Source organism: Moschus berezovskii, chromosome 25 (genome assembly GCF_049115385.1).
Source record: "Moschus berezovskii isolate FMDL1 chromosome 25, NW_MosBer_1.0, whole genome shotgun sequence".
In the NCBI taxonomy this organism is placed as follows: Eukaryota; Metazoa; Chordata; class Mammalia; order Artiodactyla; family Moschidae; genus Moschus; species Moschus berezovskii.
This window is the reverse complement of record NC_142484.1, coordinates 48,625,452-48,641,870: the sequence shown is the minus strand read 5'-3', so window position 1 is coordinate 48,641,870 and position 16,419 is coordinate 48,625,452. Positions and strand designations below refer to the sequence as shown.

Below are 16,419 nucleotides of genomic sequence, written 5' to 3'. Positions count from 1 at the left end.
GAGATGGTGAGGGACAGGGAGGCCTGGTTCGCTGCAGTCCTTGGGGTTGCAAAGAGTCAGACACGACCGAGCGACTGAATAACAACAGCAGCAGCAATAGATAGACCGCACTTTCTTATCATCTGCTGATGGGTTCTCGGGCTGCGTCCATATCTTGGCTGTTGTAAATAATGCTGCATGAATTTTCTCAAATTAGTGTTTTTATTTTTTCTGGATCTATACCCAGGAGTGAAATCGCTGGATCATGTGGTAGTTCTGTTGTTCATTTCTTAAGGAACCGCTATGCTGTTTTCCATAGTGCCTGCACAGTGGTCTCTTACTAGCCAGGTAAGTTACTGAGCCACCCTGTGCTATAGTTTCCTCATTTGTGAAATGAAGGTAATAATAGTATGAATAATGTTATCCACTTGTAGGGATATGGGAAGGATCTTATGAGTTAATATGTATGAAATGCAAGAACAACCTCTAGCACGTGGTAAGACCTTGAGTGTGCTAGTTAAATCCCTGCTTGACTGGGTTTGTGAAAGCAGGAGCGGTAGATCGTCCTTTCTTCTGTAACCCAGACCCTGGCCTAGTGGGTGGCTCCCTGTGGTCCTCAGCGAGTGCTGCTGAATGAATAGCCTGCCCAGGTGAGGAAGCAGGCTCCGTGCCTTTAGGAGACACGTGCATGGCCCCCGGAGTGTCACACGAGCCTTGAGAGCTCTTAGGCTGGTACTGACCTGGTCACTCGTGCATGTGAGGTAGGTGGTAAGCTCTTCTATCTGTGTACCTGTAGCAAAGAAGGCTCAGTGCATTTAAACTCACTTTTCAGGTTGCCTTTTATGATATCTATACAGCAGCATTTGCAGTTACAGAACACGTTAAAAAAAAAAGAGAATGTAAGTGTAAACTTCTGAAATTACTGTGATTTAGGGAATGATAGGTGTTATTTTTTCTCAGGTTTTATGTAATGTGAATGCATGCTCTGGAATAATCTGAACAAAAGTTGTAAATAAGCCTGAAGAGTACTTATTTCTAGGATAAGGTGTGATGGCAGTGTGTACCTTATCTTTCAAATGCTGGCAAAATGTGTGGTATTTCTAACAGTGCAAGTGTGAGATATTTCCTCACAGTATTTATTGGCCTGAGAAGCTGTGAAACAGAGCCATACTCCTATTTGGAGCCCTGATTTAGAAACTTCAGTCCTCAAGGGTGCTGCTGGGAGCAGGAAGGAGGTACGGAAGGGCCCGACTTCTTATACTCACAGTTAAGACTGCTTGTCCTCCACCTGGAGGTGTCCACCCTGCCCTGGCTCCGGGCCCAGTTCTGATTTGAGGGGAAGTTAAGGAACCCAGGTCCATTGCCAGTTAGCTCTGTTGTTGGACTTACTCTGATCTGGGTTCTGATTCCAGGTAAGGAAACCAACTTGCTGATTACCCTATCAATGTCAAGCTTCTATATGCTTTATCTGGTTTACTCTTCATAAAAAACGTCACATGTGATGAAACAGGTGCCTAGAGCGATTAAGTGACTCGACTTAACCAGGATTCAAAACCTGGTTCATGGTGGAAGCAACCCAAATACCCATCCACTGGTGAATGGATAAACAAAACATGGATATCCTTGCAATGTGATAGTATTCAGTCATTTAAGTAAATGAAGTACTGATCCATGTTATGTATTAGTCAGGATTCTCCAAAGAAATGGAACCAACAGGATATGTATAAAATATACATTATATAATTAAATGTATTAATATTGGTATACCTATGTACCTACATATCACCTACCACTAGGAGATAAATAAAATATATTAATATATCAATGTATACTTAGGTCAGACAGAGAAGGAGAAATATCATATGGCATCCCTTATATGTGGAATCTAGAAAGAAGTGATAGAAATGAACTTACTTACAAAACAGAAACAGACTCACAGATTTAGAGAACGAGCCTATGGCTGCCAAGGGGAAGGGATAGTTAGTGACTTTGAAAAGGTCATGCACACACTGTTGTATTTAAAATGAATAACCAACAAGGATCTATGGTATAGCACATGGAACTCTGGTCAATATTATATGCTAGCCTGGATGGGAGGTGAGTTTGGGAGTGAATGGATACATGTGTATGGATGGCTGAGTCCCTTTGCTGTTCATCTGAAATTACCACAACATTAATAATTGGCTATACCCCAATCCAAAATAAAAAATTTTGGGAAAATATATAAATATATAAAATATATTAATATATTATATATTCGTACTATGTTATCCCTACAAAATGGGGAAATAACTCACATGGTGATGGAGGTTAACAAGACCCAAGATCGGCAACCTGCAAGCCGATACTCAGTGGAACCAAAATGGTATGATTTTAAGTCCAAGTCCAAAGGCACGAGAACTCGGACAATCAATGGTGTCAGTTCCAGCCTAAGTCCAAGTTCAAAGACCAGCATCCCTGCTTGAAATCAGTCAGGCAGAGAGAGAGATAGAGCATGAATTTTCCCTTGCTCAGTCTTTCTGTTCTGTTCAGCCCTTCAGTGGATTGGATGAGGCCCACACACACTCTGCAGGGAAAACAGCATGACTCAGTCCAACAATTCAAATGTTCATCTCATCCAGAAACACTTTCACAGACACACCCAGAAATAATGTTTAACCAAATATCCGGGCCTCTTATGGCCCAGTCAAGTTGACACACAAAATTAACCATCACGGACTACTGCAGGGATGAACCTTGAAACCATTATGCTAAGTGAAAGAAGCCAGACGCAAAAGGTTACCTGTTGTGTGATTCCATTTAAATGAAATGTCCAGAGCAGGCAAATCCAGAGAAACAAAAAGCAGATTAGTGACAACCCAGGAACTGGTGGGGAGGTGAAATGCCAGTGACTAATTTGTGGGTATGGGGCTTCTGTTCTGTGCTAAGTCACTTCAGCCATGTCTGACTCTGTTCAACCCCAGGGACTGTAGCCCGCCAGCCTCTTCTGTCCGTGGGATTCTCTAGGCAAGAACACTGGAGTGGGTTGCCATTTCCTACTCCGGGGGATCTTCCCGACCCAGGGATCGAACTCGCGTGTCTTACATTTCTCTGCACTGGCAGTCAGGTTCTTTACCTCTAGTGCGACATGGGAAGCCTGGGGTTTCTGCTCAGGGTGATGAAAACGTTATGCAGCTAGACAGTAGTGATGGTTGCGTGGCACTGTTAATGTAACGAACACTATTGAATTGTAGACTTTACGTCAGTTATCAGTTTATGGCAGGTGATGTGGTTGTCCGCTGTGTCCCTGGTTCCCAGCGATCTCCCTGCGGAAACGCCTCGGCCTCCCAGCGCCCCGCAGCCGGGCACCGCTCTTCCACGCCCGGCCCCGCGTCTCGCGCCTCCCCGCCGGCGCTGGGCTGGAGCTTTTTCCTCCAACAGGGCCGGGGCGCCGCTCAGCCCGACTTCCTGCCTGCTCGTGGGCCGGCGGCTCCTCTATCGCTCCGCGATCCCGCCCAGACCTGCTCCGCTTCTAAGCGCTCATCTTCAGCCTGTCTTTGCAGGGCAGCATTTCCGTGGCGGCAGCTGCCTGTCCCAGGGAGCTGCTCAGGCTGAGCCGAGTCAGATGCTTCCTCTGTCCGCCTGTCCCTCGTCTCACGCCCTTTCCCCCACAGACGCAGCCTTCCCCTCCTACCGTACCCCTGACTGCCGGTACCTGTCAGAGTGTCCCCGGCGTGACGATCAGTCCTGTGTGGAAACTGGGTGAAGCCTACTCATTCCGGGCTTTCTTGCCCTTTCCCAGCTGGACCCATCTTCCCAGAAAACACGTGTCATCATACCCACTCCACCGCTAATGACCCTTCTCAACATGTGAGTCTAAGGCAAGTCAGTGTAGAAGGGAAGAAGCCACATAATATAAACTAGGGAAAAACTGAACATGGTGGGAGATTTGAGCCCAGAAAGAACGAAGAAGAAACTATCACAAGGTCAGAGGACCGCGGTAGGGGCCCTGGAGGGTCTTTCGCCTCATGAAATCGCTCCGTGCAGCAGCCCCCTTCCAAGGCCGGTCCTCTCCTGTGGGTGCCTAATGACACTGAACCCTTTCTTCTTGCCGGCATGATCCACATGATCTTGGGTGGTCTCCAGTGGCTTGAAACAGGATTTTGGTTCCTGCCCAGAGACTGAAGTCAGGCTATGGGAGTGAGAGTGTTGAATCCTAACCGCTGGAGGGACCATACGAGGGACCAGTGCCCAGTGACAGGCTCTGGCCCTTCGACCTGGAAGAAATGAACTCCCACAAAGATGGAAAGTAGTAAAAATGTAAAGTGTTTGTTACGAAGAAAAAGAGTACAGTATGTGCCTAAAGACACACAGGCAGACTCAGGGAGAGCGAGGCGCCCTCGTGGAAGTTTAAATCACTTATATGGGGTGTTTCTTCCAGAGTTCCTTGGGCCAATCATCTTCCTTTGTCTGGTTCCACGTCTGTACTTGGTTGATCTCAGGATCCTCTTAACATGTGTGTTCGCATCTCTTAGCCAAGGTGGATTCCAGCGAAGAGGCTTATGGGGTTGCCATCACTCACCTTTTGACCTCCAAGGAGTTTTTCTGTGCATGTGTAGTTGGAATGATCTCCTTGACATCAGGAATGAGAAGTATCTTGTCTCTATTATTATTTGGCAGGGCTCAGCCCCTCCTGTTATCCTCCTGTTATCTTCCTCTTAGAGCGTCTATCCTTAGACAACAAACTCCAGCTGCTCAACCCAGAGCCCCTCGATCTCCTGCCTCACACATCCCACCCCCTTGGCAGCCTGCCGTCTCCGGGACACAGGGCCCAACCTGCTCCTTCTCCGAATAGGCAGCCATGCTTCACTTCTGTGAATCTCCCAGTGTCCCTGCCGGAGAGGGATGATGCCATTAGACACTTAAAGGGAGAAAGAGCCCTTTCCATCGTCCAGCTGTAAAGGGAACAGGCTGCATCTGGGAGAGGCCCTGCAGCAGGGACAAAGCCCCGAGTGCGGCCAGCTCCCCAGTGCGCGGGATGGCGTAGAGCAACTCGGAGCCCTGTCAGTCCTCCTCGGGCAGGAAAAGGGGCCAGGGAAACAGGCTTGAAGCTTCAGTCTGAAAAAAATCCATCTCCTGCGCATGGAGAGAAGCAAGCAGTTTCCATCTCTCAATCCTATCAGGTACTGCAGTAAAGACAGAGGAAAAAGACACAGGCCCTGTCCTGAGTGAGGATTTTGCTCTGGGCATGGTGTGGGGCAGGGCAGGGAGGCAAGACCCAGCATGGCTGAGGGTGACCCCTGCTGTGCTCAGTGTGTGCTGGTGTAAGAAGTGGATTCAGAGGAGGCTGGCACCCCCAGGGGGCTGAGAAAGCTTCCTGGAGAGGGGGAGCCACACCCTGATGAATGAGGGGGTTCGGGTGCAGAGGGGAGAGGTATTCTGGGTGAGGCCCCTGTGACACAGTCAGGGGACAAGGAGGGGAAGCCGGGCTGAAGCTGAGCACAGGAATGGCAGCGGGAGGATGGAAGGGAGGTGGTGGGACGTGGGAAGGGCTTGATGAGTGCGACCCCAGTCTAGTCTCCGCATCTCTGAACGGCCGTGAGAAAACCGCGATGTTCACGAGCATCGCTGAAGACACCGGACTGGAAACCTAAGCCAGCAACCAGCACTGTCTGGGCCCTCCTGAAACGACAGTTTTGGGCCGGAAACAGGAGGAGAGGAGACAGGGCACAAGCTTGGAAGCCTGAGGGCAAAGCATTCACTAGTTAGAATCAAATGGGCCCAGAGTGGCAGACAAGGCAGCTTTGACTAGACCTTGGCCCTCAGTATACACTCGTTGTAACACATCAGCAAGCTAAACGTCTTGACACTAGAGGCGCCATGACAGTTCCAAGGCCGACCATCAAAGACCAAAAAGTGGTCAGTGGCCCAGTTCCTGGTCATATCCGTCCCTTCCCCAAAATAGTTGGAATAATGTTCCCACTCATGAACCTATGAAATTACCCAGCCCATATGGCACAGTGGTAAAGAATCCGCCTGCAATGCTAGAGACCCAGGAGGAGTGAGTTCAATCCCTGGTCCAGGAAGATCCCACGGAGTAGGAAATGGCAGCCCACTCCAGTATTCTTGCCTGGGAAATCCCATGGACAGTGGACTACAGCCCATGGGGTCGCAAAAGAGTGGGACACGACTTAACGACTAAACAACAATAATAACATGAAAACTAACCACAGCGCGTTCTGAGGCTGCACTCGCCTCTGTAACAGCCTCTGCAACACACTCTGCGGAGTGTGTTTCTCTCTGAATAAAACCACCCCTTACCTTTCACTTTGTCTCTCGCTGAGTTCTTTGTGTCACAAGACAGTAAGAACCTGAGCTTCACTGGGTCCTGAAAACAGGTGTGTGATCTCAGTTGGAGGACCGTGGGTTTCGACAGGGTTCGTGTCCTGGTCTTGTGAGTTTGAGTCCCAATCTGAGGTAAATGGTTTCAACCTGAGTTACTTGGGCATTATCTCACAGGCTGTGTGGAGTCACAAGAGCTGGTGAACAGGAAAAGGAGCTCAAAGCCCAGGCAGAAAGGGAATTATGAAGGATGTGAGAGGGGCTTGTGGAAGGTTAATCCTAGCCTTCTCTGATGGAGGCCAGCAAGGACTGAGAACCCTGATGGGAGACACTGAAGTCCTAGAGTTACCGGGATGGGAAGCCTTCCAGCACCTCTCAGACCCTGCTTGAGGCTATGAGATCATGCTTGAAACCTTCTCCGAGAACTCTCTCGAGCTCTCAGGAGGCAGGGGCTGCCAATCCCTGGTTCCTCTAAGCGAAAGCAGAATGTGTGGGCAGGAAGGGAGGGACTCTCCTCCCTTCTCAGTCATCACTGTCAGCCGTTTTTCATTCCAGCGAAAATTTAGGAGGTATATTAAAATGCATCCAGGCACAATAAAACCTTGTTTGAAGTTTAAAATATAGCTTGTCAGGTGAGTATTTAGTGGTGTGTTTTAATGTGCATAAGTGCAGACCAGAATTTCATGTGTAGCCTAGGGTACACATTAGCAATTTCACGAGTGATCTACAGTCGCAGTGTCCATGGGCCGTTCGAGGGGTGGGCGGGGAGGAGAGGGAGCAAAAGAGCTTGAAACTTTGGGACCTTTTTTCTCTATCCCCCTAAGTAGGGCCTTGAATTCCCAGGTGACTTTATAATGGAGTTTCCTCAGACTTATTGATTATTTTATCGTATGTTTTATTGAGAGAGAATTCATATAAAATTAGCCCTTTTATGGGGGGGTAGTATAACGGCATTTAGTGCATGCACAGGGCTGTGCTCTGCAACCATCATCTCTTCCTAGCTCTAATGTTTTCCTCACCCAGAAGGAAGCCCTGCATCCATTAAGCAGTCACCCCTCCTCTCCTCCTCCCTTCAGCCCCTGGCAACCAACCACTCATCTGCTTTCTGTCTCCATGGATTTACCTATTCCAGACCCTTCTATTTTTAAAATTTCTTATTAATTTTTGGCTTTTGTTTCTGTCTTATGATTCATAGAAGTGTTTGTGTGTTTCTCTGGACCACAGGCAATAATGCCTGCTGCTTTGGAGGGATTCAGAGATTGCAAAACGGGAGCCAAGACATCAAGTTGTTGAAAGGAGAGGGACTGCAGGGAGGATGCTACACAGGTAACGCTGTAGAAGCCAGTACAGGCAAGGCGGGAGACAGTCCTACTGTCCTACCAAGATTTTCCTAAGCGAGGCTATTAACCTTTTCGTGTGACTAGTGACTAACCCCTTGGCAGTCTAATGAAGCTCTTGGACTTCCTCTCAGGATGGTGATTTGGATAAAATAGAGCATACAGGATTACAAAGGAAGCTAATTATATTGAAATTCAGTTATAAAATATTAAAGTATTTGGTGATCGTGTTTTATTTAATACTTCTTTATTAACGTATTGAATAAGGAGACCTAGTTATGGGTTTAATAATACTGTAATCTTAAAGTAGGGAGAGGTACAAATTATATTTGGAGATATCTGTAACACTATAAAGTGGTATGAAAATATCTGACTTATATTGGTGGCGAAGTCACAGATATTGCTAATATTACTGTGATTTGTCACTTATATTCATAAGGAAAAGGAACATGCATGGAAGCTAGAAAGTTATCGTTTTTTCCCAACCAAGTTCATCCACTGATGTTGCTTAAGAATCCTTATTCTGGAGTCAACGGTTTCTAATCTATTTTCAGCCATGGATGTCTTTGAGAATCTAACAAAAGCTTTCTGTAGGCCATCTCACCCTCCTGCAAATGCATTTATTAGTACAAAAATTGCATCATGTCTATGGACCTCCTGACACCCATCCGTGGACCATTTCCAAGCCCATGGACCCCAGGTTAAGCTCTCCAGTTTTACATGCACCAACAGTCAAGGGCACTGAATGACTTAGCGTTTCTTGGCTGTAGACAAGAGAAACTGACTGGAACCAGGCAGTTCTAGAGGATGGCTGTAGCAGAAGCTTCTGGACAGTCTTACGCGCATTCCACATCTAGAATAAGTAGGTTCCATCAGGGGCCAGGCTTTTGACCCTCGATCATCATTCCAACATCTGAGTGTCCTTGGCTGGGTCAGGAGCCCATTCCTGCACTAGAGAAGAACTAGGCACCTTGATCAAATACCCCAGCAGGCTGTCTCTGATGAGGAAGAAGCATTTCTCAGAAGGAATTTGAGGCACAAACAAAAAAAAGGAACAGAAAAAAAAATTGCTGTGGATATGAGGCAGAAAAAAGAGAAAATCATTTTTTAAGTTCCATGAAAACCATAGATAGGTACTGTTTTATTATTATAAGATACTTTCTGGGAACATTTTAATATTTCTGCAATCAGGATATAACTCTCAATATAAACACACATTGAAAGCACCCCAACTCTCCTCCCCATGCCCAGACAAGTAAACTGCTGTTATATCAAATCAGTATTGTGTCTTACAGCTGAGTCTTAGAACTGTGGCCTCACAGAGTCATACCAGCTACATTTCCGGAAGCTTCAGAAAGTGCTTCCATTCCTATGCTCTTCATGCTATTTTCTTTTAATCTCAGCTCTTCTAAAGCATACTTTATTTGTCTAATTTGGCCCCTTTTTCATATCAGATGTTTACCGTATGACTAAACACTGAGATGAAGCCTGATTCAATTAAGCAGGTGTCCTCTGAAGAGCAGCTATGAGTCCAGCTCTTTCCTGGGCATTGTGAGCATCAGACAGGGAGAATGAAGCAGAGTCACCTGCTCTCCAGGAGCTTACAGCGTAGGTGTAGAGGCTGCACACACACAGGAACCAGGTACAGCGCTCATCTGGACTGCTCGCCTCAGTGCTGCACACTTGGCTGTTCAGTCGCTCAGTCATGTCCCCACTGCGCCCTGCGACCCCATGGACTGCAGCACACCAGGCCCCGCTGTCCTTCACCATCTCCTGGAGCTTACTCAAATTCAGGTCCATTGAGTCGTTGATGCCATCCAACCATCTCATCCTCTGTCGTCCCCTTCTCCTCCAGCCTGCAGTCTTTCCCAGCATCAGGGTCTTTTCCAAGGAGTCAGCTCTTCGCATCAGGTGGCCAAAGTATTGGAGCTTCAGCTTGAGCATCAGTCCTTCCAATGAATATTCAGGGTTGATTTCCTTTAGGATGGACTGGTTTGATCACCTAACAGTCCAAGGGACTCTCAAGCGTCTTTTCCAGCACCACAGTTTGAAACCATCAGTTCTTTGGTGCTCAGCCTTCTTTATGGTTAGGTGAGCCTTTACGAGCTGCCGCTGGGAGTCAGGGGTCGAGAGAGCATGGTACGGGTTAAGTAGCAAAGCAAGACCCTGGTCATCCTGTCCTGGGTCTGTGCCTGTGTGGACACGGGGCTCTCTGCACTTCTCTCTGAAAGCAATGAGTCTTTGAGAAGTCGCACTCCTTGTCTTGGTCATGATCCAAGAAACACAGAATCTTTGAGTAAGGGGGAACATGTGGCCCCTGGGCCCCTCACAGGGCCAACCCCCATTTACCTCCCAGGTCTCTGCTTAAGGTCACTTTCAGAAAGTTCCTCTCTAGCCTCTCAATTTAGAACTAAATCCTCTTATGAAACTTTCTCATAGTACCTTGTTCTTTTTCTTCAAAACACTTAAGATCATTTGTAATTACATGTTTATATATATTTTTCTCTTCCCTGGTCTGCAAGTTTTTCTAGGTAGGCAAAGGACTGTGTCTTTTTCGCTTGCGTCTGCATTCACAAAATTCAGTGCAGTTGCCTGCACCTTTGAAGTGCTCAGGAAATACGTGCGGAGTGATTAGAGATTTAAGTATAGGCTACAGGCTTCCCTGGTGGCTCAGGCGGTTAAGAATCCACGTGCAATGCAGGAGACCCAGGTTCAACCCCTTTTTCTGAAAGATCCCAGGAGAAGGGAATGGCAACCTCCTCCAGTATTCTTGCCTGGAGAATTCCATGGACACAGAACACTACAATCCACAAGGTCACAAAGAATTGTACATGACTAAGTGATTTACACTTCAGAAACCACGTCAGTGTTTTCTGATAATGATGAGATTCAGTTGAGGGCAAGGGCACCATTGACAGGAAATACAGTTTGATGTTAAAATTGTGCCAGACCAAAGGGGCAGCTGGTATACGTGTCATTGATGCAGATCTTAAGGGTTATGAATCTGAGAGTTAAGGTAATTAAGAAGCATTGCTTTCCGGTTTGGAATTGAAAACCTGTAGTGAAATACAACCTATGGAATAAAGTGGAGAGGCTCCTGCTCTGTTGCATCCATGCCAACTGTTTCAACTGTTCTGCCTTTAATGGGACTCTGGGGAGTTGTGTGTTACTGTGGTCTTATTTTCCCAAGCAAAAAAAAAAAAAAAAAGCCATGAAACCCTGAAAGGAATTAGACCACTACAAAGACAGGGATGTTAATGAAACTCTTATTTCTCTTCAAACAGAAGCTTAACATTTGCCAGCAGAGAGAAAGTTGTGAAGAAATGAAGTTGAAAGAATCCACTGGCGTTCCTGGCTTGAGAGTTTGCTTTGGTTGTTGGCAGTGGGGTGGAGCAGGGATTCCTTTCCATTTTTTAGCTGAAGACTTAAACTTCAGAAATCAGAGGCAGTGAGTGTAAAGGTCTTGGTTGAACTTTTCATTGCTGCTCCAGTGTGTGTGTTAGTCAGTCACGTCTGACTCTTTGTGACTCCATGGACTGTAGCCTGCCAGGCTCCTCTGTCCGTGGGGATTCTCCAGGCAAGGATACTGGAGTGGGTTGCCATTTCCTCTTCCAGGGAATCTTCCCGACCCAGCCGGATCTCCTGCATTGCAGGCAGATTCTTTACTGTCTGAGCCACAAGGGAGGCCCAATGTCTTTGTACAAATGAAAGCAGAGATCCTGAAAGTTTCCTTATATGGGATTTTACAGCTTTATAAAAATGAGCAAGCCTTCCTTTACTGTAGAATTGAGTAGGTATAATTTGGCTCAAAGTCTTTTTTTTAATTTTAAAAAACTATGTATGTCTGATATTACTATCAGTGAGGAAAAAAGACATTTTTATTGTAATACTTGATACTTATGCAGCAGTCTTCTCTGAGGGATTCAAATTCCAGCTAAATGTATGAAATGGGTAGGCTTGCTCCTGGTGAGAATGTGAATGTTTGGGACTTTATGCTACCCTTGAAAACATAAGAAGTTGGATATTTTCCTCTTGCAGCTTAGGGAAGATAAAGTTCACCCCTTTTTTAGATCTAGAAGAGTCTTTCTGGAATGTCAGCTTCTGGGAATTCATATCGGATTTAATTTTAACACCAGTTGAGTACCTGAAGAAGGAAGCACTGTCGAAGGTGTTAAGTGTTTGACCTCTGTATTCAGCTGGGCTTGGTCTCAAACACGCTGGGTCTCAGTTTTCCCCTTTGTATGTGTGGCTTTTTAAGTCACTTCAATCATGTCCCACTCTTTGTGACCCCATGGACTGTAACCTACCAGGCTCCTCTGTCCATGGGATTATCCCGGCAAGAATACTGGATTGAGTTGCCATGCCTTCCTCCAAGGGATCTTCTCAACCCAGGGATCGAACCCGCATCTCTTGTGGCTCCTGCATTGCAGGTGGATTCTTTACTGCTGAGCCGCATGGGAAGTCCCCCCTTTGTAAGATTAAAACAACATCTCCTCTTAGGGTCAAGTAGCCTCCCTCTGGTGAACAGTGCTGGTGACCTAAGAAGGACTCCCCCTGCCACAAGCACACACCTATGAGCGTGCACGCATATGTGTGTGCACACACCCGTACACACATACTGTCATCGACCAAACCCCAAGCCCAAAGCCTCAGTCCTGAGTCACCCTCACTTTCTTCCCAACCCACAGCCACAGACGCAGTCCCTGGAGTGATGCTTCTTCAGGCTCCATATTCTAACCTGCTAATGCGTCTGCCACGTAGGTGAGAGAAAAGGAAGCAGAGGCGTCATTCAAACAATAGCAGTTGAATGAGTAATGGTGTATTGAGTCTGCTGAGCCTTTGCAGGGGTCACCCAGATCTCTGAGATTATAAGGCAGTCATGTCCAAGGCTTTCAGATGGCATGGCCCTGTAACATTACGAAAACATTTAAGGGGGAAACTGAGACTGTCAATGTTCCATTTTGCTGAAAACAAAACCCTAAGCCATCACGAGTATAATATTCATTGATATAAAGATGGAATGCATTTAGCTTTACATTGCTCTAACAAGATCTCGTTTTGCTTCTGAGTAGCAGAAACTTCTCCAAGGGTCTGCCGCCGTGACCCTCTGCACAGGTCAGCAATGAGCCTGGGACTGTGCCGGAGAGATGGCACAGGGCCAGGCCCGAGGGAGCAGGCTCGAGACCAGGTGCTGAGCTGTGCTCCGGCGGCTGCGTGCGCCCACTCTCAGTTCTGAGGACCCCTGTCTGTGAACACCTAGGCCTGCCGCCTTTCCCACCCCAGACCTGCCCTTTCTTACTTCTCGGCTTTTAGAACTCATTCCCCAAGACTGGCACAGGACTGCCCTGGTGGTCCAGGGGTTGGGAGTTCGCCTGCCAGTTCACGGGGCATGGATTCAATCCCTGGTCTGGGAAGACTGCACATGCCAAGGACAGTTAAGCCTGTGAGCCCCAACTCCCGAGGCCCACACCCCGAAACGAGAGGAGCCCCCTTGCTGAGGAGCCCGCACATGGCCACAGAGGGGCCCCTGCTTGATGCAACTAGAGAAAACCATCCATAGCAACCAAGACCCAGCACGGCCAAAAATAAAGAAATACAACTAAAAAATAAAGACTGGCATAGTCCAGCACAACACGGCCCATCTCGGATGTGCAACGTATCGTTTCCTCCTTTACCCTGAGTGTGAGTACGTGTCCTCCTCCCAGGATCATGGACAGACCCAGCACGGTGTGTCTTCCACAAATCTATACCCACCACATTCTCTCTTTTTTTTTTTTATCACCATTCCTATAAAGCTAATGTCATATGGAATGAGTCAGAAGAGTCAAAGGCCTATATTATTCATTCATTGATTCGTTCGTTTGATAAATTTTGAGAGCCGATTATGCAGCAGGCTCTACATCAGGTTACAGGGATACAGCAGTGGGCAAAAAGCACAGTCCCTTCTCTCATGGGGGGAGACCATGACAAACAAACAAACATGTAACCATAAAATGTGATGAGCACAGTGAAATGTCAGGAGTGTCACGACAGAGTGTAAGAGATGCAGAAGGTAAGAGAAGCTTTCCTGAGAAAGCAACAGCTGAGCCGAGGCCTGAGATAACGTAGTAGATACCCATCGCTTTTGGTCACCTTTGGTTCACTTTCTCTTCTTTTGATGACAACACATGATGATTGTCTTTGGGGGTTTTCTTTAGGGGAGTCCCATTCTTCTTGGGTTGGTGCTGTGATCAAGCTAGGCCACGTGACCGAGCCAGGTCATGCTGTCTTTCATTCAGGGCTTGGACCCTGAGTGGAGTGACACAGGGCGGAAGACAGCGGAGAGGGCAGGGCGTGCCGAGTGACAGCATGAGCTGAAACGATGCCTCCGGGGGCTGGCTGCACCAGGGTTCGCGGGGCCAGATGAAGGCTCTGGATTTTATTCTCAATGCAAAGGAAAGTTGTAAAGCTATTTTGAGCACAGGGAGGATATTTTGGGGAGCAACCAGTGTCACAGAGGAAAAACAACCCAACAAACAATCCAATCTAATGAACAGTGTGAAGATCTTTGGATCTGACAGTTCTGCCCTAAACTAGCTCTAGGACTGAGAATTTGTCAGGCTTTTCTAATCTCTAATCTCTCTGAGCTCCAGTGCCTTCATCTGCAAAATGAGGTAGGGGATTAACTGATCTTTAATTTCCTTCCTTCCTGGATGTTTCATGATCTACAGAGAAACCCTGTCAAATAGAATGAAGTGCTCATCATCAAGAAATTTATAATCAAATGGGAGCTACGAACTCCTAACCTCTATAACTCCTGCTGTGTTCCAAGGAGCTGTGTTTAAAGTGGTTTTTAAGCTGGTTTTGCCAGCTCATTGTCTTGGTAGCTGCAAAAAGATTTTAACCAGGCTCAGTAGTCATTCAATGCAGAACTTTGAGAGAAGGCATTATTTGAAGTGTGATACTCTGTTAAGCTGAGACATATTAACTCCAACTGAGGGCTCCATGGCAGAAAACACGAGTGAGAGTATTGACTCTTGGCTGAATTTCGCCAAGACCTTGGAACTGGGGAAATGGCTGCGTGTGACATGTCTGCTGCTGCTCTGTAACTAAGTCATGTCCAACTTTGCGACTCCATGGACTGCAGCACGCCAGGCTTCCCTGATTTCACCAACTCCCGGAGCTTGCTCAAACTCACATCCATTGAGTCGGTGATGCCATCCGACCATCTCGTCCTCTGTTGTCCCCTTCTCCGCCTGCCCGCAGTCGTTCCCCTGTGTCTATCAGTTTATCTACTCCTGCCAACACTCAGTGGCTTAAAGCAGCCACCATTTTATTTTTCACAACTCTTTGGACGGCTGGGTCATTTTGGCTAGGTTTGCCTGGGCGGCATTCAGCTGGTGGGTTGGCTGGGGAACTGCTACAGCTGGGATGACAAGCCTCTCTCTGCCTCAGGGTTTCATTTTTGAGGAGGTTGGACCAGGTTTTTTTTTCACGTTCTTCACAGCATTTCAAGAAGGCAAGAAATGAGGCGCAAGCGCTCGTCAAACAGCCGTTGTTTGCTGTGACTGTGGATGTCCCAGCGGCCAAGCCCAGGTTTAACAGAGGAGGCTCGACACCAAGGAGGTGAGAGTCATCAGAGGCCATTAGGGTGACTGTGAACTGTCCCTCTTAGATATGCATTGCAAGACGTGCAACTTTGACCTATATGGTGCTTTCACAAGACACAATGTTCATGTTATTACTAGTATAAGAAAGCATTTGGAGTCACCTTATTAAGGGACTGAATCCTACATCAAGTGGTTCTGCTTGCCTCATAAAATTGTTCATTAATTTTTGCAGTGGCCTTGGAAAGTTATGTACATATTTAGAGGAAAATACCATTTACAATTATAATGAATTAAAGCAATCTTTACTGCAGTACCACTGCCTCAGTTTGGAACTAAGGCTTTCTAATTTCATATTAGCAGCATCTGTGTCCTCCCAACCCCTCTGCCCAAGAATGTGGGTGCCCTTCTCGTCAAACAGACCTCAGTCTCTTTTGAGGGCAGGAATCCTACCTCACCCGTGTCTCTTTCCCTCACTCTTCCAGCATGTATGACACTCAGCGGATGCTCCCTGAGCTGTGCTATGCTAGGCTCAGATGCTGAGTCGTGTCCAACTCTCTGCAACCCCATGGACTGTAACTCGCCAGGCTCCTCTGTCCATGGGATTCTCCAGTTAAGAATACTGGAGTGGGTTGTCATTTCCTCCTCCAGGGGATCGTTCTGACCCAGGGATTGAACCTGTGTCTCCTGCATTGGCAGGTGGATTCTTTACCACTAGCACAACCTAGGATGCTCCCTAAATGCTGGTTAAATAAACAAATCGACAGTTGCCTTTTAGTAAACACCTTTATGTTCCAGGCACTTCACTCACAGATTGGATCACCAGTCTCTCAGTGTGTCATTCTCCACAGTTTTCAACTCAGGGGACTGAGGCACAGAAAGCCCAAGGTGGGATTCCAGCCCAGTCCTGTCTGATGCAACTTCACTGCACCCGCTGCTGTTTTCCAAGCAGAACAGGAAGGAGACTGTCAGAAGTGAAAAGACGGCCTCCAGGTGTTGAGAGAGGGGCAATGAGGAAACAGTAGAGGCTGTAGATTGCAGAAGCCCTTAAGCATTCACACTGCCTTTACAAGAAAATAAGCACTGTTCATTAAGAGACTGGCCACCAAAACCCAGGTGGAAAACCAGTAGGACAGCCGGTCCTACAGCTCTTAAAAAAAACCAGTACCAATTAGTTAATTCCTGGGGGTGGGGAA

The 16,419-nt window shown here is 47.1% G+C and overlaps 1 pseudogene across 1 annotated transcript in view; it reads left to right on the top strand.

Moving 5' to 3' along the window:
* Positions 1-5,838: 5,838 nt before the first annotated feature.
* The window catches only part of LOC129549093 (uncharacterized), an 86,752-nt pseudogene continuing 76,171 nt past the window's right edge, over positions 5,839-16,419 (top strand). Inside the window, exons 1-2 of the transcript XR_008684447.2 lie at positions 5,839-5,877; positions 15,124-15,242. The product of XR_008684447.2 is annotated as an uncharacterized LOC129549093 (transcript). The remainder of the gene's footprint in view (positions 5,878-15,123; positions 15,243-16,419) is intronic.